This window comes from Taudactylus pleione, unplaced genomic scaffold (genome assembly GCF_031769625.1).
Source record: "Taudactylus pleione unplaced genomic scaffold, aTauple2 ptg000207l, whole genome shotgun sequence".
NCBI lineage: Eukaryota > Metazoa > Chordata > Amphibia > Anura > Myobatrachidae > Taudactylus > Taudactylus pleione.
Genome location: NW_028284609.1, coordinates 1,649,289 through 1,673,088, shown reverse-complemented (window position 1 = coordinate 1,673,088; position 23,800 = coordinate 1,649,289).

The following is a 23,800-nucleotide window of genomic DNA, read 5'->3' as shown; positions in this document are numbered from 1 at the left end:
GCATGTTTTCCAGGACTCCTCACAGAATCACAAGTGAAATAATTAGGTCCACCTGTGGATCATTTAAAATGTGTCAGTAATGAATACACCTGTGCACATGCTTGGTGACCTGGAGAACATAAACTAGTTTGAGAACCACTGATTTAGAACCATTACCAGAGCACAGAGATCTGTGCTCATCTCTAATATAAGTGTAATCTCATTTCTATAGCATTTTCAATGGCAATATTTGTTATTTACTCTCAAAATGTATATTTTTGGCCATTATAGAAATAATATTCAGTAAAAGGTAAAAAGTTTAATTTTTGTAAAATCTAAACCTAGGTTTATAACCATTTTGTGTTTCAATACAATTCATGTAAAAATAGTTTGTGAGTTTGCTGCTATATTTGTTTTATGTGTACAAGTCACTTCATAAGCTTCACTTCATGTTTTCTCACCAATTTGAACCTTTTGTAGGATAACAGATTGGTAGACAGCAAACATCCTCTTTTAGTACCTTTCTGTGTTTAATAGCTTTTCCAGTCTGAGTCAATGTAATTGGAATTGAAATCATTATCAGTTGGAAAGATAGTGATTTTCAGAACATTGTTAAAGTTGTACCCAAGTTTCCTGTTGAAGTGCCAGAAGAACATAACAGCCAGTGTCAGTTTCTGAAAAATATTACACTTTTCTGAGATTATGAGCCTTGACATATATTTGTATTGAATTTATTTCTTATTTTGTTATATGCAATTATTTTCAATTTTTTATCAGTGTTTTAGAATGGTCTGTATATGCCACTGGTCAAATATTTGTCTGTATTGTTTAAGTTATTAGTATTAAAAAAAGTTAGACAAAACAAATTGATAGCCAGTGCTGTGCTATTGAAAAATTTGAGGAAACATTGGCACTACTCTCAGATGCCTATGTATGCCAGGTGTTGCGGAGACACTGATTGGGGTGAAGGCACGCTGTCTAGGGTGCTCAGGATTTTTAGTCTGGGCCAGATGCTATTTGCCCTGTGCTCCACTCCCCACTCACTGCAGCACTACGTGTGTGTGTGTGTGTGTGTGTGTGTGTGTGTGTGTGTGTGTGTGAGATGGGAGATGTGATTAATGCACATTACTGAGAGCAGGGGCCTTCAACCTTTGGCCCACCAGCTGCTGTGGAACTACACATCCCAGCATGCCCTGCCACCGTTTTGATATAAAACTGTGGCAGGGCATCCTGGGATCTGTAGTTCCACAGCAGCTGGAGGGCCAAACATTGAAGACCCATGACCTAGAGGAAGGGGGCCAGAGTCCAGATATTGTCTTTGGGCATCAGCAGTGAAATTCACATCCCAGTTAAAATATGGAAACTGATAAGCAGTTTTATCCACCCAGTCAGTGAGTGCTTTGCGCCAGAAATGATAGGAATACTAGGTTGGGGACTAATGATGCAGAGATGGATGCATGAGATACAGCTCTGCATACTGTATGTGCAAAAATACACTATTTATGTACATTTTAACAAGTTTGTAACTGATTATATTATTTGAATCATATTTTTCAGTTATTCACAAATCGGTTTGGTGATCGAACAGTGTGTCCTGCACTCACATCTCATCAGCATGGTTTGTGGTTGTATGGAAACTTCTGGATATTTTAAACATGGCCTAGTTGAAATGGATGCTCTACATCAGTGATTCTCAAACTCGATCCTCAGGACCCCACACAGTTCAGATTTTCCAGGTCACCTACCAGGTGCATAGCTGTATTCATGATTCACTGACATATTTTAAAAGATCCACAGGTGAAGTTAATTATTTCACTTGTGATTCTGTAAAGAGACCTGGAAAACATGTACTGTTTGGGCCTAAAGACCGAGTTTGAGAACCTGTGCTATACATAATCAGATAAGCTTAATGGTCAAGCCACAATAAGTTACATGTATTTTAATTTTCTTTATATTTGTGTGCCGGAATGATATGGTGCATATTATTGCTCCCTTGCAGATATATACGTTATTCCGGTAGTTACAATGACAACATACAGTATGTTGACTACATGATCTTGACATGCAATGTACAGTATGTCTACAGAGAAGATGTCAACATGCATAATATCAACTTGTAAGATTTCAACACTGCTATAATGTCAACATTTTCACAATGTCAACATCTAAAACTAACTTCTAACTCTAACCCTATTGATAGCCCTAACTCATCACTCTAACAATGACACTAACCCTAATTGTACTGTCAACATTTTCACTATATCAACATGTCATTTGTCGATATTCTGCCCACGGTGACATAAAAACATTTAACATTCTGGTTTTGACATTATGAATGTCGACTACCCTCCCTTGTTCTTGTCTTAGGTGTTGTTTGTGGAATCCCTTGGCTGATGTGGATTGTATCAAGGTGGAGCTGCCTTCAACCAGGTACGCTTTTATTTGAAGTTTCCCTTGTGAGGGGTTAAGGAACCATTCTATCTATCTATCTATCTATCTATCTATCTATCTATCTATCTATCTATCATCAAGAATGAGGCTTGCTGTACACACAGTAATCAAAGTCCACAAAGTGTAGTATATGATACATATATTAGTGTTCAATGAAGAAATTAAAAAAAAGTTCAGCCAGTAAAAATTTGAAAAATTGTTACTGGATCATAGGCTGTTTTGGACACTACGAAGAAATTAAAAACAGTACATCCAGTAACAATTTAAAAATACATCTTTCTGATAAGTACTCCATTGCTAATATTACAAGTCTTCTATTAACATTGCTAATATTCTGCTCCATTTTTTTGACTATGCATATTGATTATGCTTTTTTACAACATTTTTTGCACTTTAGAAATAGTTTATCAAATTGTTACTTGATGAGTTGGTTCTACTCTCTCTCTCTCTCTCAAAATTTATATTTTTAGTTCTTTTTGGAAACCTTTAATAAGTTCACCACTACTGCCATGATAATATTATATTTTGCAAGTATTTTGATAAGCATATACCAATTTTGTACATTGCATTTTGTCAGTTTATACCATATTACTTTTAATAATATTATACATGTGTAGGCTATTAGAATCACATGTGTTCATCAAACTCAAAAAGTGTATTGGATACCACTGACTGGTACTGTAACTTAGTTAAATTGACATTCCTGATCAGTGATACTGTATATCCAGTAACACAAACTTTGCTCATGTGACCAAAAACAATAAGTTACACAACCACAAATGACATTAGCTCACTTTCACCCCATTTAGAGTTACATTTTGTTGCTTTAACAGCTAGTATATTTTGCACATTATTGATCACAGAATCTTGTTTGAGACTTATCCCATTAAGCCTTTATTTTAACCAAGGGGCTATAATATGAAACTGGTCTTTAGATATGTACATACTGCATGCTTGTAATAATTGAAATGCAAGCTAGGTATTCTGGCTGAGCATAAATAAACCCCTATTTAAGACTGAGCATAGGTCATTTCCCCCACCCTTTTAAGAAATTGGGAGTGCTGCTTTAAGTTTTATGTGTCAGATTTGATTGACAGGTTTGTTGACCATTTAGGCAGCTTGGTCTCTGGGCGCTGATGCGGGGACACCCACTGCTGCTTCCTTTGGTGTTATGAGGTTAGACTGTGTCACTGGACAGGGGAAGGGACTGCAGAGACCCATGCTTAGATCCACCCCCTCTGTTACAAAAGGGGTCTCATTTAGTAGAAAAGTCTCAGGCACCTTGCAATACACTGGATGCTTCTAGTAATGAGACCAGACAGGGGCAAGGATGATGCTCTTTTTACAGGTACTACTGCATCATCTGTTGATATGCTTGGATGGTTCCTGGTCACCTCTTCAAGTTGGAGCATCTTGGATAGTAAAGTCACTAGCTTGTCCCTTTAAGTTTCTGCTGATTCAGCAAGTTCTGCGGAATCTGCGACTACAAGATCTAAAATGCAAGGATTGTAAGCATAATTTTTGGGAGCATTCAGGGTCTGCGGTCATGCCTTAGGGAGTATTGTACATAGCAACAACACAGCTATATTGCAGGGTCTCCATCCATGCTTGCACAATCGCATCAGGTGGGACAAATATTTAGGTGTCTTTGCCCTTATCTCAAAATCTCAGGCAGAGTTAGTAGCTGCTCAGCAGAAAGGAGGTATAGGCGAGGACACATATTGGTCTTATCAACATTAGTTGGCCGAAATGTGCATGTTTTCTACTACCTTTTTAAAGATTTGCTCTTCAGAAAATATTATTGTGCTGAAGTGCTTGCACTTTATTCACTGGATGTTCTATTCTTCTAAGGGTCTGATGTGGCACTTTTTCGAAGAGTTCAGTTGGAAGCAGTGAGGAGTTGCGATTATTGACTTTGGCTGTAAACATTTAGAGATCTGGCTGAAGATTACTCCCTCATCTGCACCCGCATTCTTCAAGAACCCCCTCATCTCTTTCCTTTACCATAGAGGGACAGGTGAGTTGCTATGCTTAAAATAGATTTATTTGTCAAAATGACCTTTAGTGTCAACACCTATGCTTCTATTAACAGGCAAGGATTGCTCCCAGCCAGCTGACTCCGCAAAAGCTGGTCGACCAGCAGGTGGGGGAGGGGTTGGGTTTAAGTACAGCATGTCCATGATCTGACTTGGACCATTGCTTAAGTGTCTCTCTCTGAGAACAGATAGAGCCAGGCAGATTTTCTGCATCTGGGTATTGCAGAATGCTTTCATCATTTGGTCTGTGGCCCTGTACACCATGTTACAGTATGTGAAGACTGCATTACAACTATTGCGTGTAATCCTGAAGAACGTTACAAATTAGGTGAATTTGGGGAAGATGGCTGGTCCCTTTCATTCGCCTCCCTTGGTAGGCTTGGTGCTTTGGAAAAAGTCCCTAAGAAAGATCTGGGTAAATATAGGTTTATGGAACATTTGTCTTACCAATAGGATGTTCTGTTAATGATGCTAGTCCCTTTGAATTGTGTCAAGTTACTTGTCAGTCTTTTGATAAGGCATTGAGTTTGGTTTGATCCTTTGACCCAGAGGCCCTCTTTTCTAAGATCTACTGTATGTATATATACTGTATACAGTATTCTGCCTTTTACCCCTACATCCGGACTCATTCCGTTTCATGGTTTTTTGATTACAGGGGTAATACTTCATTGACAAGTGTTTGTCAATGGGTTGTTCTATTTTGTGTGCCTTCTTTGAGTGCTTTAGCACTTTTTTACATTAGTGTGTAGTAGTTTATACTGGGGAAGTTGGAGTAGTGCACTACCTTGATGCTGTTCTCATATGGCCATTTCCTATTTGTATCAATGCAGATTTCCTACTTTTTACAGATGGTGCTATTGTAGTTCCTAGGGCTTTAGATCTTACTTAGGAGGTTCTTGGTGCATGGCTTCTTGGCCAATGGACTGGATTAGAGAAGGTTTAACTAGGAATTTACTCCTGCTTGAGCTTTTTCCAATTATTGTAGCATTTGAACTTTGGAGCATTAGTGCAATTCTAGCATAGTTATTTGGTGTGACAACCTGGAGGTTGCTCAAGTCATCAACTGTCAGAGTACTTCCTCCTTGCTGGAGGTTCATCTGAATGCTATGCAAGTTTTGCATTGTTTAGTCTAGAATATTAGTTTATGGGATAAACTTGTCCCTAGGGTTGAGCTTTCCAATGCGAATGCTCTTTTTCTTTTTTGAAAATTAAAATATAGGTGTAACAATATTACCCTGTTAACTGATGATGGCTTCCTGAATTCAGTAATCAAACCTATTTACCTTAAAGGCCCACCTTATTCCTTACATACTTTGCCATAATATAATTAATGTTAAGAAGAAGAACTTCAAACATGTCATGTACTTTCTATGGCATTTATGTACTATAAGGCTGTAGGATAAATAGTTTAAGATGATGTTTCAATATAATATGAATTAACTAACATCACAGAATATATTACTAATGTTGATATGGGATGTAGTCAGGAAGTTGGCGGTCGAAATGCCGACCGCCGACTTCCCGACAGTGAAAGCCCAGCATGGGACTAATGTTAGGCGTCTAAATACTGACACCTATCATTAGCCCCATGCCGAAATCCTGATGCCCGGCATACCGAACATAGTTAAGCTGAGCATCGGGAGCTGTAAGCTCCGGACGGGGAGAGGCTTAGGTTTAGGGACTTCTGAGGGGATTTAGGGTTAGGCACCCCCCAGGGAGGGTTAGGATTAGGCAAGGGGAAAGGGGTTTAGCATCAGGCGCATCCCACGGGGGAGGTGAGGGTTAGGCACCCCCCGGGAGGATTAGGTTTAGGGTGCGGGGAGGGGGGGTTAGATTTAGGCACCCCTGGGGGTTGGTTAGGCTTAGGTACTAGGGGGAAGGTTAGGGTTAGGCACCACTAAGGGATAGTTGAAGTTAGGGGGGGAGAGGGGTAGGGATAGGGTTAATACTTACCCTGTCGGGATCTCCATCTGCTAGTCATCCGGCATTGGTTTTTCATCCGCTGGGTTTAGGTCCAGCAGTATAACATACCGATTCCGTTGATATGCTATATAGTGTTATTCTGCAATCTTCATTCAATCTAAGTTGTTTTCCTATCTGCAGGAAACATGCTAAATAAATAATTACAGTATACTATATATATGTAACTTTATTCATTGATACTCTTCTTGCAGGGTCTTTTCAATGTAGGTGTACAGGTGAGGAGCATACGAAGCATAAATATAGAAGACACAGCATACCGAGACAATATTTAACATGACTAGGTTTTGAGTTATTTGCAATTAAATCTGTTTGGACAAGATTTCAATTTTTTTTATAAAGAACATTTAACTATCTATGCGATGTCTCACTAGTTTTCCATTATAAGGTGTAAAGGTGTTCAAAATTGACGCACTGTGCTTGAATACAATTTGCATCAGTATTTAGAGTCATAATATCTATATGCAGGGACATTAATTTGCAAGTGCTATGGTGTATAGATTCAAGTAAAGCATTTGAATTTATGATGTATTTTACTTTGAGTACAAGGATCTTGAAATACGTAGGCAAACATGGATCTTGAAATACGTAGGCAACCCGGTGCAAGTTTTGCACCTACATAAATCAGGTGTAATTTTTGGGTTAATTGAAGATGAACATCTTTTGCTCCAGATGCATACTGTATATATGCTACATTATATAGTATTTAAAGATGCACATATTTTAAGTTGCTTGCAACTCACATATAATACAAGCGTACCAACAAATCTTTGCTTAAACACAATCAGGGAATTATTCAACTCTAAATCAGGCTCTAAATCTACTCTTCAACTTCAACTCTAAATCAGAATTTTCTTTCCACCAACAGAAAGTAATTATAGAAAGTTTGAGAAGAAAATTAAGTCACGTCATCTACTTTTAAATAGGTCAGTTAAAGTATAACATTTTATATACTTATTTCTGCAAACTGATTAATACTGTTCAGCATTGTATTTTACTTTTTTTGGAATGCACTGAGCACATTTTCAATTCACTGACTACTTGCAAAATCATGACCTTTTGTAATGGTCTCTGATTTGATTGTCTAATGATTGTGCTTTTAAGGTTGTATTTATGATAATAGCAATCAGAATAAGAGATGGAATGCTGAACAGTGTTAAGTGCTACATTTTTTTACATAATATTTCTTATTTTCTTGGAGTATAAACTCCAGAAGAGTATTCATTAGCATAAACTTTAGGAGCTGTGTACTAGAAATATGAATAACATATGAGCATAGAAATTTACCAAGACAAGAGGCTCAAAAAAAAGAAAATAATTAAATGCTTAGGGTACTAAAGGTAGATTTTAATCAAGTTTGGTCAATTTAAAATTGATGAAAATCGATCAAAATCAATCAAGATCGATGTTTTGTTTCTGGGGCTAAATCACACTTTTACTAACAGACAATATTTTAATTTTGCTTTTCAAAAACATTTTTATTGGAGCATAAAACAAGACCAAATGCTATCCAACATATAGAGGGCCTGATTTGGTATGAATCGCAACAGCGATTGCAATGGCAATTACGCACCCAGTCTTACTTTGAAGATATGCTAATCCTCTGCAATTGCTGTGACGTCGCAGCACAGCATATAGACACCCACCTTACCTTACACACATCTGTAATACTTTCCAAGTCTGCAAAAACATCAGTAACATCGAATAAAATTGCAGCCTCATGCACACTTCTACAAGGTCTGACCTTACTCAGAAATTGCTAACCTCATCACACGCAGTGAAAGCCCAAGCTGTGTATGCATGGCAGTGCCTAATTTATGCACGCCCCTGCAACGACGTTCAAATGCACCACCACGCCGACCACCCACCCGTTACCTCCTCCAAATGGTACTTCCTGTCAATCACTCTGTGATGGGTCTGAGTAGTCACTCCAATCGCAGTCCCGATCGCAGTGGAGTCTTCACTCACGCATACTGCGATGCATGCGCAGAACGCAACAATCGGCTGATTGCGTGCGTAATCATAGTGCGATCCTTGCTGAATCAGGCCTAGAGTCTCAATATAGTATAGTAAAACTGTCAAAACATATACATTATATAGGTATGACATATCAAAATACGCAAAGTGGACAACTGCTAGAAATTACTATGATAAATCACAGTATATGAAATAAACAAAGATGATAGATTTACATGGTAACTAAGCAAAAAGGATGAGAAGACTGGGTGAATAATCATAGAACAATAAGGGGGTCTTGCAAAAAGACACTGGTCTCATACCAGAGAGTTGAATGAAAACACCTACAAATATGTTCCTTGATAGAAGTCGATTGTGAACCGATAAAGCTTTCCAATATCAGAAACCTCCAACCAGTCCATTCATATAAAACTATTATTCTTTAAACTGATCTAAAGAAGGAGGGAATGATTGGATCCATACCTGGAAGATGCACTTTCTTGCTGCTGCCGAAATAGCCAAGAGTAATTCTCATCCCCTCTCCCCCCCCCCCCTTCCCTTAGAGACTCCTTGTTTCTTTTGGAAGTATCCTCAATTAATAGACAATTTTTTATTTGTTTGTTTCGTATTAGGAAATGTGTGTTTTAGCCCTAGAAACACATCAGTTTTCATTGATTAAAATTGATCTTTAGCAAATATATCCCTTAGTATCAGTCTTGTGATATGCAGTAGGTTCACCAAGTTTGCTGTCTTACCTGTGGCTAGGGAATAAATGTAAAAAATTTGTGATTCTTAACTAGTAGGTAAAAAGGAGTTGGGTAAGGAAGACCGGCAGTCGGGATGCCGGCTGTCAACAGACCGACAGCTGCATCCCTTTGCTCAAAATCCTGACAGGGATCATCCCCCAACCCTCCCTTCCAGCATCCTAACCCTCCCTACCCTGCACCCTAACCCTCCTGGTTAGTGCCTAAACCTAAACCTCCCCCTTATTGCCTAACCAAAACCACCTCCTGTCCACAGCCTAACACTAACACTCTAACCTCCCCCCTCCAGCAGCCTAACCCCCCGTGCTGCATAAACCTAAGATGCCCACATGGCTAACAGCTAACCCAGTGGCATAGAAAAGATGGCCAGGAATCAGGGCAGCCCATCAATGCACTAACCAACAACACAACACATGGATTGTGGGCAGAGACCATACCAAGAGTGTCTTAATACACCACAGGGCATCCAACTCAATCTTAAAACATAACTAACCAGTGCTGTAGGGTGTTTTTGAGGCCCTGTGAGGATAGTTTAGATTATAAATTAAGATAAACTCAAACAGAAAACTACACCTGGGCTGATGATCTGCCTTTCTTTCCTGCCAAAGCAAGTTTCTAATTACAGAACCACCAATCTGCCACCATACACTCAACTAAACCACCTGATCCTAACACCCAAAAATACCCCCAATTAATAAACAAGGGAAAAACAAGATAACATGTTGAGTGGTAAAAACAAATAAACCTGTTGAGGGACTTATTATTATTATTATTATTATTATTATTATTATTATTTAGTTAAGGCTCAATTACTGTATGTTCAAATAATCTGTCAAGGCAATGAAAAAAGAAAATGTGCCTAATGAAGCACCCACCCTTAGTGGTGCCTAACCCTAACCTCCCCCCTACTGCCTAACCCTAACCCCCCCTTACTGCAACCTAAACCTAACCCTCCTGGAGGGGTGCCTAGCCCTAACCTCCACCCAGTGGTGCCTAACCCTAACCCCCCTCCAACTAGCCTAACCCTAACCCTGCCTCCGGGAGTCCCTAAACCTAACCCTCCCCACCGCAGCTAAGTGCTAAGACACCCAGACTTACCTCGATTGGTCTGGCGTCCTTCTGTATTCTGTTGTCAGGATTAAGATAGGTGTCAGGCCCTAGAGATGGTTTTACACTATGTAATGCAACACCAGCTGATCAAGCAGCCACATAACTTGCAACAATGAAGCCCACTGTTGATTTATACAATGCACCAGGCCAAGGTTATGAAACTTTAGAATGTTCTGTAGCTGTATGCCCAAAATCTCTAAAGCAACACTTATGGAAAAAAGCTCCAGGGAGAGGAGGTCCTTTGTTAAACCTTTGGAGACCCAATCAGCAGGCTATGGGGCCACACACCAGGAACCATCCTGGTAACAACCGAAACCTAAAGACCCTATTGAATTCTCAAATAGCTGTAGCTCCACGTTCAGAACCACTTGAGCAATCCATTTAAGAAATCCATTAAATGTGGCTAGAAAAGAATCCCTGAATGCCAGGTATCTCTTCATTTGAGCTGAAAGCTGACAACTCCTGCCATCACTCTATGTTATGGCAGAAAACACCCCAATAGGGATAACACAGCATGCAACATTAAGGAGGCCCAATGGTAACGGAGCCTGCCATAGTTCTGAAGAAGACTCACATTTGACACAAACTGCGTTGATGCATATTGGAGGAGGAGTACACTACAGAGTATTACCTCAACTCTCCGAGAGAACTTGAACAAGCACAGGGTACTTACTTACCTTGGCAGTGTGGCTTAGACCTATTCCACTGGATGGGAGATCAACTGCAGCTGCATGCCCATTTTTTCAGAAGTATTACTCACACCACGGGCGTAACTACCATAGGTGCAAGGGGTGCAGCTGCTATGGAGCCCAGAGCTGAGGGGGCCCATATGTCAAAGTTACATGTGTTATATATATTTTTCACCATTGGGTGGTACATAGGGGCCCTTAAAACTTTTTCTATGGGGCCTTCAGATACCTAGTTACACCCCTGGCTCACACCTCCTCACTTGGTGGTGTGATAATATCCAGAGTATCTCTTGGTAATGCTGATGACCTAATGGTGCAGACTCCCTGTGACCCTTTGTGCTGTTTGCTGAATCATTGGGATTGACTGCTCGATTTACTGCTTGCTGCTGTTATTAGTTTTCGTCATTCAAGATGGCCCATTGTGCATTCTATTTAAAAATCATTGTGTATCTATCTGGCATTCCCATTGCCATTCTATATCATCTATATAATAGATTATTTTCACTCCTTAATTTCTCCATGCCTCCACAGTTAAACATATTTTAACACTGTAATCTTGATTTGTTTATACATGCTTTTATGTTTAAAATATTTAATACTTTTTATTCATGTGTCACACTTGTTTCTTATCTTGTCGTGACAACTTATTTAACAGTAATAGAGCCAATATCACAAAAAAAATTTCTAGAGCCTGCAACAACTTTGAATTGTACTGTATATAAATCTGTAAGCAATTTATGCACTTTATATACATGTTTTTATACTGTATTTTTATGAAGACATTAAATTTGTTTTAATACTTAAAAAAAATTTTTTAATATCTTTTCAATTACACCGTTAGCGCTGAGATCACTTCACCTTTCTGTATACATTTCATAGTGTTTGGATAAAATGCATACCCTAAATAGTGACTACCAGCTGCTTATTAGGTGTGGTGCGCTAAGGGATTTACCATGTATATTCTAAAATCCTATAGATAGGTTAGGTGATGGATAGCAGCCTCTGAATTACTGGATTCCTTACACAACTAAGTAGACAAATGTGTTTTAAGCCACAACTCACTGTTGCAAATGGTATTAAATACAATTTATTTGACACAAAAAAAAATCAACAAATGATAATAATGGCATGTACCTTGTAACTCAAATATCACAATAAATTGGACTGTAGTTAAATAGCCGGCGGATGGGATACTGGCAAATGAAATACTGACGCCAGCATCCCGCTGCCGGAAGAAATGCTGACACCGATATCCCAAAGGACATCAGGATACCGGTATTGGCACATTGAACATCGGAATGCCGAATGTCCGGACACTGGTAAGTACATCCAGTGGGTAAGGCACTCCCCTGCTAGGGTTAGTCTATGGAGAGGGAGGGTTAGCATAAGGCCCCCCCAGGAGGAGGATAGGGTTAGGCACCCCCTCGGGAGGGTTAGGTTTAAGGTGCAGGAAGGGGGGGGTCAAGGATAGGCACCACCAGGGGGAAGTTACGGTTAGGCACTAGGGGGGAGGTTAGGGTTAGGCACCAAACAGGGAGGGTTAGGGTTAAGGGGGGAGAGGGGTAGGAACAGCCTACTTACCTCCCCTGTCAGGATCTTCAGCCTTCGGGCTTCCAGCATCAGGATATATCATATCCAGTCCCAATAAAACATATAAAACATATAAACATATATTTATAATGCAATTCCAATCCTCTGAAATGCTGGGAGAGGCACAAATACTGATGTACATCTTGCACAAATGTGATATACCTGAACAGCTATAATAATGTTCAGTGACATGCAATCCGTTTAAAGGGTTAAAGCTGACCTGGTCTTACACACCGATATACGTCTTGCTAAATATATCTATGCATGAGCAACTATGAAACAGTCTCTGCACTCCCATCATTTCATAGGATTGGAATTGCATTTTAATTATATGTTATTTTGTGATATTTTTACTGTAAAATAAATTGTGTTTAATACCATTTGCAAAAGTATGTTGTGGCTATTGTTAGAGCATCCCTTTCTCACCATTACTTTTCCTTTCCTATCAACTCCCCTATACCCTGTCACGAATGGTGCTTGAGAATTACCTGACTCAGGTGTTGAAGTGGATTCAATGGAGACCGGCTTGACTGGAACCAAGGTTGAGGTAAATAGCTCTATTTGCGAAAGAATTGTATAGCATTGAGAACTGCCTTTGGTGATAAATGACAAGAACAGGAAACTTGTAATGTTGGAGTGGAACTAGTAGAAGACTTGGAGGAACTGGACCGGGACCAGCAGGAAGACTTGCTGAGTTGAACTGGCGAACTTGGATCTTCACTCTGGACTGGAATAACGTGGATTGAACTGATGAATTTAGATCTTGACTCTGGACTGGAATAACGTGGATTGAACTGAAGAACTTGGAACTTGACTCTGGACTGAAATAACGTGGAAAGGACTTGGAATATCACTCCGGACTGGAGTATCGTGGAATGGACTTGGAATATCACTCCGGGCTGGAGTATCGTGGGCTGTGCTAGGAAGCACTGGTAACACACAGGGAACTTAGGATCATAAGTCATGCAACAACAATGGACATAATGCCCAGGCCTGGGAACTGGTAGGATTTCTGGATTGCCAGATATTGCTGTAGCAGGTTTTCAGGATTGCCATGTATTGCAGTAGCAGGTTTTCTGGATTGCCAGGAAGTATTTGCAAATGCATGCAACTAATATCTCTGATTTCTATGACCATATAGTCTTCATATATTGTTGCAGGTACTATTCAGTGTGCTGAGGAACAATAGGGGGTTAAAACCCCCCTCCTTTTTCTACTTAGGATTTCTGGATTGCCAGGTATTGCTGTAGCAGGTTTTCAGGATTGCCATGTATTGCAGTAGCAGGTTTTCTGGATTGCCAGGAATTGCAGTAGCCGGAGCCCGGGATATACTAGTACACAGTAGCAGCACGAACCATACACCACGGGAAGTAACAAGATGTTCAGGCCCAGAATGCCTCCAGGGGAGGATATACATATCCTGGGCCTGGCAGCAATTGGTGGATAAGGACAGGTGGCCTGGCAGTAGCATTCTGAGTGGTGGAAGGCACAACATGCAGGGAGTATTCATCTCTACAGCACTGAGAATCAGAACCACACCTGTGATTCCAATCAAGACTAGCAATGCTCACAGACAGAGGAGAGCCAAGGTGAACAATCAGTGTGGAAGGGAATGCACACTGAGAAGTACTGCAGCCAGCATGATCAGAGAAGATCCTCCAGGCAAATTACACACACAAATCCACTGGACAGCTAACAGGGGTAAATCTCAAGGCAAATAGGTGAAAAGCTAACCAGGGTCATGACAGTATCCCCCTCTTTATGGGTGGACTCCAAACACCCAAATAAATACAAAGGAGAACATGAAAAACTATACACCAGAAAAAACTTTCTTTCAAACATAGAAACATCATCACTCTAAAACATTTTCATCCTCAGAGAATGTAGACCATTCTTCCTCACTACAGGTGGAACCTTCATCACCTGGGAAGTCTTTAGTAATCCCAAAATGAGGACACTCTTCTGGGAATGTAGTACACAAAGATTTGGTATGAGAAGATGTAGAACCGGCATTATTTCGCTGGTATCTTTGGTGGGAAGATGATTGTCTCCCCCGGAAAGCCGAAGCTCTCTCGAGTAACTCCTGAGGAAATACATGACTGGGAAGGACAGGGTCAAATGACAAATGGTCTTCAGAGAATGGAGAATTATTGTGTGCATGATCGAACTCGGATTCCGAGTCAGTGTCTAAAGGTGAAATGCAAGAATTAGTATGGCTTGAAGACAGATAGGACACCTGGGAGGATCTAAGCGAAACTTGACCAGTTCTATTGGTTTTAGAAGGTAGGTTCCTAAGAGTCCTTTGAGACTTCTTCTCTCAGAGTGTTTCATTCTGTGCCATACAAGCGGTATATAGGAGCATAATATCAGAGGGTGACAACTACTTACTAGAAACTTTGTCAGAGTCTATATTTTGGATGGTACAGTTGTATGAAAGTAACAAGGAGGTGTGCGCACATCTCATGTTCAGGGATGCCGATTCTGTAGTACTACTTTCCTTGGATGCTTGGAATTCAAGGGTGTGGAGGATGCAGCAGAGGATGATTCCTTAGTAGAACCAACAGACTGCTTGGATAGAATTTTGGAACTAGGAACTTCACTAGGATTTCGTTTGACAGGTTTAGGACCAAATTCTTTAATAACAGCTTCACTGAAAGTCTTTATATTTAGAAGCATATGATCTTTAGACTCAATGAGAGGATTGGCCCAGTCCAATGCCTTACCTCTAAAGGAAGAGAGAAGGTAGCTAGTAAAGTTGGTAAGAGTGATACCACAAGCTGGATCTGCTTACATGATGGCAGCATATTGCTCCAGTAATGCAAAGTATTGTGATAAGTCCCCATCAAAATATATGCATGATGGAGTATACGATTAATTCTCTGTGTTCGAGGATTGTGGGGCACATTCAGGTGCAGGGCTGGCAGAAACTTGAGGATGCTCCGATAGATGAGGAGTCGAAATAACTGAAGCTGATAGATGTTCGGTATTAGGACCAGTTGATGGAACTGGAGGGAGGTCAGAGGAGCAAGAGTCAGAAGGATCAACAACCAAAGCTGAAAACAGATTACAGAGATCATCGTTCATGGGAATGATATTCACAGGGGATGCTGAAAAAGGAACCATAATCAGAATTAGTAGCACATGACACTCCTCCCCTGGGAACTGGAACCTGAAACCCCCTCCTGGGGCATGAGACTTGAGACCCCCTCCTGGGGTGCAAGACTTGAAACCCCTTCCTGGGGTGTGAGACTTGGAACCCCCTGCTGGGGTGCGAGACTTGAAGCCCCTCCTGGGGCTGAGACTCTGGAGACCCCTCCTGGGGTTGCCAACAGGAGAACCCTGCTGGGACAATCAGAATCCAGGCTGGGACCGGAACAGGCAGAATCCAGGCTGGGACCGGAATTGGCAGAATCCGGGCTGGGACCGGACCGGGCAGAATCTGGACTGGGACCGGAACGGGCAGAATCCAGTCTGGGACAGGAACGGGCAGAATCCGGGCTTGGACCACAATGGGCAGAATCCGGGCTGGGACCGGAATGGGCAGAATCCAAGCTGGGACCGGAATGGGCAGAATCCCCACTGGGACTGGAATGGGCACTGAGACGCTGACACTTGGAACCACTGCTGGAGCTGCAAAGGGAACAGTCTTTCATGAAGTGGTCAGAACCCCCACAATAGAGACAGAGCTGTAATTTTTTGCGCCACTGGCATTCAGCCACAGAGAGCTTGGGATGCGGGTCACTCTGATGTCTCACATTACTTGGCTTGGAAGAACCCTTCTTTCTTAGGGATTCCAAGGCGCAGGTTCTGGTTGACACAGGGGTAGCTCTAAGAAACTCGGGAATGATCTGAAAAATTTTGATTAGTAAAGTCTGTAGCTGCTCCAGTAGTTGATGGAAGGTAGTTAGAGGTTCAGGTGTGATTTGAGTACCATCTAGCTGATTATTCAGGATTTGCAAATGCTGTAGCACTAGATGCTGTACGACCTCCTGTGAATCCTGGCGAGCAACCAGGTTATGGAAAGCAGTTGGTCCAGTATTATATGCTTGATCCGCCACCATCGTTAGGGCTGAACATAATGTCATGAATGGTGCTTGAGAATTACCTGACTCAGGTGTTGAAGTGGATTCAGCAGAGACCGACTTGACTGGAACCATGGTTGAGGTAAATAGCTCTATTTGCGAAAGAATTGTATAGCAGTGAGAACTGCCTTTGGTGATAAATTACAGGAAACTGGTAATGTTGGAGTGGAACTAGTAGAAGACTTGGAGGAACCGGACCGGGAAAAGCAGGAAGACTTGTTGAGTTGAACTGGTGAACTTGGAACTTGACTCTGGACTGGAATAACGTGGATTGAACTGATGAACTTGGAACTTTATTCTGGACTGGAATAACGTGGAATGGACTTGGAATATCACTCTGGACTGGAGTATCATGGAATGGACTTGGAATATCACTCTGGGCTGGAGTATCATGGGCTGTGCTAGGAAGCACTGATAACACACAGGGAACTTAGGATCATAAGTCATGCAACAGCAATGCACATAATGCACTGGCCTGGGAACTGGTAGGATTTCTGGATTGCCATGTATTGCAGTAGCAGGTTTTCTGGATTGCCAGGAATTGCAGTAGCAAGAGCCCGGGATATACTAGTACACAGTAGCAGCACGAACCATACACCACGGGAAGTAACAAGATGTTCAGGCCCAGAATGCCTCCAGGGGAGAATATACATATCCTGGGTCTGGCAGCAATTGGTGGATATGGACTGGAGGCCTGGCAGTAGCATTCTGAGTGGTGGAAGGCACAACATGCAGAGGGAGTATTCATCTCTACAGCACTGAGAATCAGAACCACACCTGCGATTCCAATCAAGACTAGCAATGCTCACAGACAGAGGAGAGCCCAGGTGAACAATCAGTGTGGAAGGGAATGCACACAGAGAAGTAATGCAGCCAGCATGATCAAAGAAGATCCTCCAGGCAAATTACACACACTGATCCACAGGACAGCCGACTTGGGGTAAGTTTCAAGGCAAAAAGTGACAAGCTAACCAGGGTCGTGACATACCCCATGCTGGATGGATAAGTGCTGCAAATACTGCTGAAGAATCTGCTAAAACTTAAAAACACATTTGTCTGTCTATCGTTCGGATTGTTAAAGTTTCCGAGACTTCCAACATGTCTGCTATATAAATCAACTCCAATACCATCTGGTAGGTAGCCTGTACCACACAGGCTTTGGTCATTTTAATTGTTTTATGATTATGGGGTATATTTATCAAAGTTAGATTTTATTTTTTGTGTGATTTTCTACTCGATTTACATTTGGAGATTTACTAAAGGCAAATCGAATTAAACTCGAACATAAAACCGAATCCAAGTCAAATCCCAATCAAAATCAAATATTGACTCTCTCAGCCAATGAACGCTCAGCCCATGCATTTCTAAGTGAAATGGCATGGCTGAGCGTCATTCAGAAAGTTTCATCCTTAAATGCTTTGTACTTATGTCCGTGGGTCAGGGCTGCAGTTTTTTTGTTTTAGGAAGACATTGATGCCTACATGGAGAAGAGTACATGTACAGGGAGAGTATGTGTGAGTGTAATAAAGTTCTACTTTCACGGTGTGTGTGTCGTGAGATGCAATGTGAGATGTGTATGACTGCGCCATATAAAAGTTTTATGTTCACTTATAGGCAAATGAGACAGCAACAACTGAAATATATTTGTAAAGATATAAAAAAGAAAAGAAAATATGTTTTTATTTATATTTCTTTTGCAGGTGAATTAGAGGTACTAGCAGCTCTTAACGCCCTACATGCTCATACTTGTGGTTCTCCAAGTACCAGCATGCAGGGGAGGCTTGCTGGATCAGTGATTCGGCAAAACAACTGGCAGATGTACAGTATGAGGGCTTAAACACTATCAACATTAGTGGAGTCTTTTTTTTTTTTTTATTCAATCATTTTTATGTATTTTTCAAGGAAAAAAAAACATAAACATAAGCAATAATAAAAAATAATAATATAAAGCAATAAATTTTACATCACATTTAACAGTCTATGAGTGGTCATTTACATAGATTATATCCAATAATATGTCTATCAGGACGTGCTATAGTAAGATTTCACATTTAGGACACACATCTCGGGCACATATTATATAACGAGATTGAAACAATTACACAGCTTCCTTGTGCAGATATACAGTCAGGTGCATAAATATTGGGACAATGACAGAATTTTCATATTTTGGCCTCTATTCACCACCACAATGGCTTTGAAATGAAACAAACAAGATGTGCTTTAACTGCAGACTTTCAGATTTAATGTGAGGGTAATTACATCCAAATCAGGTGAACGGTGTAGGAAGTACAATGGTTTCTATATGTGCCTCCCACTTTTTAAGGGGCCAAAAGTAATGGGACTATCAACTCAAAAGCTATTTCATGGACAGGTGTGGGCTTTTCCCTCGTTATTTCATTATCAGTTAAGCAGGTAAAAGGTCTGGAGTTGATTCTAGGTGTGACATTTGCATTTGGAATCAGTTGCTGTCGACTCTCAATATGAGATCCAAAGAGCTGTCACTATCAGTGAAGCAAGCCATCATTAGGCTGAAAAATCAAAACAAACCCATCAGAGAGATAGCAAAAACATTAGGTGTGGCCAAATTAACTGTTTGGAACATTCTTAAAAAGAAATAAAGCATCGCAGAGCTCAGCAACACCAAAAGACCCAGAAGATCACGGAAAACAACTGTGGTGGATGACAGAAGAATTATTTCCCTGGTGAAGAAAAACCCCTTCACAACAGTTGGCCAAATCAAGAACACTCTCCAGGAGGTAGGTGTATATGTGTCAAAGTCAACAATCAAAAGAAGACTTCACAAGACTGAATATAGAGGGTTCACCACAAGATGTAAACCATTGGTGAGCCACAAAAACAGGAAGACCAGATTAGAGTTTGCCAAACAACATCTAAAAAAGCATTTACAGTTCTGGAACAACATCCTAAGGAGAGATGAGACAAAGATCAACTTGTACCAGAGTGATGGGAAGAGAAGAGTATGGAGAAGGAAAGGAACTGCTCATGATCCAAAACATACCACCTCATCAGTGAAGCATGGTGGTGGTAGTGTCATGGCGTGGGCATGTATGGCTGCCAATGGAACTGGTTCCCTTGTATTTATTGATGATATGACTGCTGACAAAAGCAGCAGAATGAATTCTGAAGTGTTTCGGGCAATATTATATGCTCATATTCAGTCAAATGCTTCAGAACTCATTGGACGGCACTTCACAGTGCAGATGGACAATGACCCAAAGCATACTGCAAAAGCAACCAAAGAGTTTTTTAAGGCTAAAAAGTGGAATGTTATGCAATGGCCAAATCAATCCCCTGACCTGAATCCAATTGAGCATGCATTTCACTTGATGAAGACAAAACTGAAGGGAAAATGCCCCAAGAACAAGTAGGAACTGAAAACATTTGCAGTAGAGGCCTGGCAGAGCATCACCTGGACCAGGGATGAAACCCAGCGTCTGGAGATGTCTATGCATTCCAGACTTCAGGCTGTAATTGCCTGCAAAGAATTTGCAACAAAGTATTAAAAAGTGAAAGTTAGATTTAGGATTGTTTAGTTTGTCCCATTACTTTTGGCCCCTTAAAAAGTGGGAGGCACATATAGAAACCGTTGTAATTCCTACACCGTTCACCTGATTTGGATGTAATTACCGTCAAATTAAATCTGAAAGTCTGCAGTTAAAGCACATCTTGTTTGTTTCATTCCAAAGCCATTGTGGTGGTGAATAGAGGCCAAATTTATGAAAATTCTGTCAATGTTCCAATATTTATGCACCTGACTGTATATCCCAGATCATATGCATATCACCTCGGCTTCATCAAATTGGATACAAGGAAATTAAGTACAACACACAGTTACACAGTTATGTCCCCATTGGTTATCTGCATCTGATCAAGTCTAGTCTCTCCCAATCTCCGTACATACAACGAATCCAGCCATCTACCCCAAACAAGATGAAATTTCTTCTCAGCCTTCCTCGCTAAATACACAAATTTCTCATGCGCCACAGTCTCATTTACCTGTGCTATCCACTGTCATATCGTTGGACCTTCAGAAGCCAACCATGTTCTGTCTATACAAACCTTGGCTAGAATACATAAATTAATAACATATTGTGCAAAATGTTTATCTAAGGTATCATTTTCAATAACAGCTAGAGTACACACCATTGGGGTTAGCACATCCCGGGGAACACCAGTGGACACCATTATACCATTATCCTCTTCCCAAAAGGAACTGACAATAGAGCATGACCATAATAAGTGCCGAAAATTACCATTAGCGGAATTACAGTTTGGACTCTTTGAATCAGATCTACCACCAAATTTAAACAAGCGATCTGGCATTAAATATATTCTATGTAGAAGGAACAACTGAATTTGTTGAAACCAAATTGTTGTAGTAGCCATTTTTGGACTATTCAGGGCCCCTTTCCACACATCATCTGGCAATATTCCAAGGTCAACCTCCCATTTTTGCCTACTAGTTGGTAAATCTGTAACATGATGTTCTCGCATTAAAGCTGCATACATAACAGACACCAAGTACCTTGATCCAGCAGTTTGTAAGAATATTTTAACCGGGGAATCTCGGAACATTGGGGCAGCATCCACAAATTGTGCATCTATGGCATGAAGAAAGCTGAAGATATCTATAAAAATATTGTTTTGGGATATTAAACTCACATTGCAGCTGTTCAAATGTCTTAAACACCCCAGATGTATATAGTTGTCTTAACGTGTTCACCCCCATTTCCCCCAGGCCTTATTAACCTGCAGCAAGGTGAGTTCCTCAACCCCCTGGTATTGTGTAAGGGAGTATCAGGATCCCATTCCTGGCCCTGAAAAATCCAGGTGACCTGCCTCCAAATCAAAACCGCTTGTCTAACCAATGGAGCTCTAACACCCCGTAAGTTGCTGCTAAGTAGTATTTGAAGTGGAGTATGTTCCCAAGATTCCTGTCCCACCAGAAGAGATAATTCATCTACCTCCGAAACCTGTGTCCATGTCCACAATTGCGCCAATTGTGACGCATAGTAATAAAACTTAAAATGGGGTAGTGCCAGTCCCCCAGCATCCCATGACCTAGTAAGTGTATTCAATTGAATACGGGCTCTACGTTTAACCCAAATCAAAGAGGATAACAATCCATCTATTTGTCTGAACACACTCTGAGGGAGATAAATTGGGGAATGTTGCACCACATAAAGAAGTTTGGGTTGTAAAACCATTTTTACAAGGTTTACTCTGCCAGTGAGTGTTAATGGCAATTTCCCCCAAGTATCCACCCGGGATCTTATATATTCTATTTGCGGCTTAAAATATAAGGACACATAATCATGAGGGTCATTAGTTATCCATACACCTAAATATTTGAATGAGTCTACCCATTTTAATGGGAGTGATATAAGTGGAACAACTGGACACGTTCCTCTAATTGGAAGTATGCATGATTTGTCCCAATTTATCTACAGACCCGAATATTTCCCAAAAGAATTAATAATTGCAAGGGCATTGGGCATAGAAGTGTCATACTCTGAGACAAAAAGCAGGATATCATCAGCTTATAATGCAATTTTATCCAATCTAGTTCTCATAGAAAATCCCTGAACAGCAGGACTAGTCCTAATCAAACAGGCCAATGGCCATGGCAAATAAAATAGGTGACAAGGGGCAGCCCTGCCGCGTACCCCTCGAAAGAGGGAAGGAGGATGAGATATATCCATTTACCGGTACCCTGGTCAAGGCACTGAATACAACAATTTAACCCATTTAATGAACCCAGAGCCTATCCCAAAGCCAATCATAGTTTCACATAGGAATGGCCACTCTATAGAGTCAAACGCCTTAGCAGCATCTAGTGACACAAGTATTTTAGAAGAGGGGTCTTCATGGGAGATCTGCAATTGGGTGAAAAGATGGCAAAGATTAAGCAAAGTTGATTTTCCTGGCATAAATCCAGTCTGATCCGGATGTATCAACTGGGCAATCACCTGATTTAACCTAATGGCTAGGACTTTAGCAAGGATTTTAATGTCTGTAGGGAGGAAAGAAATAGGCTGATATGACTCTGTCTGCTTAAGGTCTTTTCCCAGCTTTGGTAACACTACTATAAGGGCTTCCGACATGGATTGAGGGAGAGAATTACACTCATACAGTTTTTTGAATAGCTCGAGTAAGCGAGGCACATAAAACTGGCTGTTTTCTATACAACTCCAAGGGGATTCCGTCTAACCCTGGGGCCTTGCCATTTGGGAAGGATCTTATAGCTAAGTCAACTTCCTCTATAGTCATAAGATAATGACGCAGTTCCACAATATTATATGACATACCAGAACTATATAATTGCTGATAGTATCTGACAAACTCCTGTGTGATATCTGGTGTTAGATTATAAATTATTCCCCCTGAACCCACAATCTCTACTATAGTTATTGAAGGGCGTTCCAATCTTGCCAAATTGGCCAAATAACTACCAGGTCTATCACCTGTTGCATATCTAGAGTGCGAGTTGAATAAAAGTTTATATCGAGCCTTATCTGTCAAACAGTCATTCCATGCCCTCTGTGCAGACAGCCATGCAACCCTGGATGACTCTAATCCATCAGTGAGGTAGGTAAGCTCTAATGATTGGCAAGAAACTTCCAACTCTAATTCCTTTTTTTTGTAGAAAGACCTTAAATCAGCAACACGTTTAATCAAAGTCCCCCTAAGAAAAGATTTAAAAGAATCCCATAATATCTGATCTGGGGCCGTACCATAATTAAGTTCAAAATATTCCTTCCACATTTCTTCCAGATCAGAACCTGCCCCCATACGAGTCATCCAAAATGGATTAAGTTTCCAAAATGATTGACAGATCTCATAGCGTACAGACTTAATTCTTGGCAGCATATCCCGAGTGAGCAGCGCCAGGTCAATCCGGGAGAACGTGAGGTGAGAATACGAAAAACATGAAAACTGCCTTTTAAAGTAGGGTTTTTCGTCCTCCACGCATCGACCAAGCCCAGCCCAGACACAAAGAAAGTTCTGAACTTGATATTAATATATTGCATTATTGAACATTGTAAAGCAAGCAAATTCATTGATTATGACATATGTTGTTCAAGTAAATTAATATAATACAAAAGAAAATAGGAACCACACCAATGCGCACTGTGAAG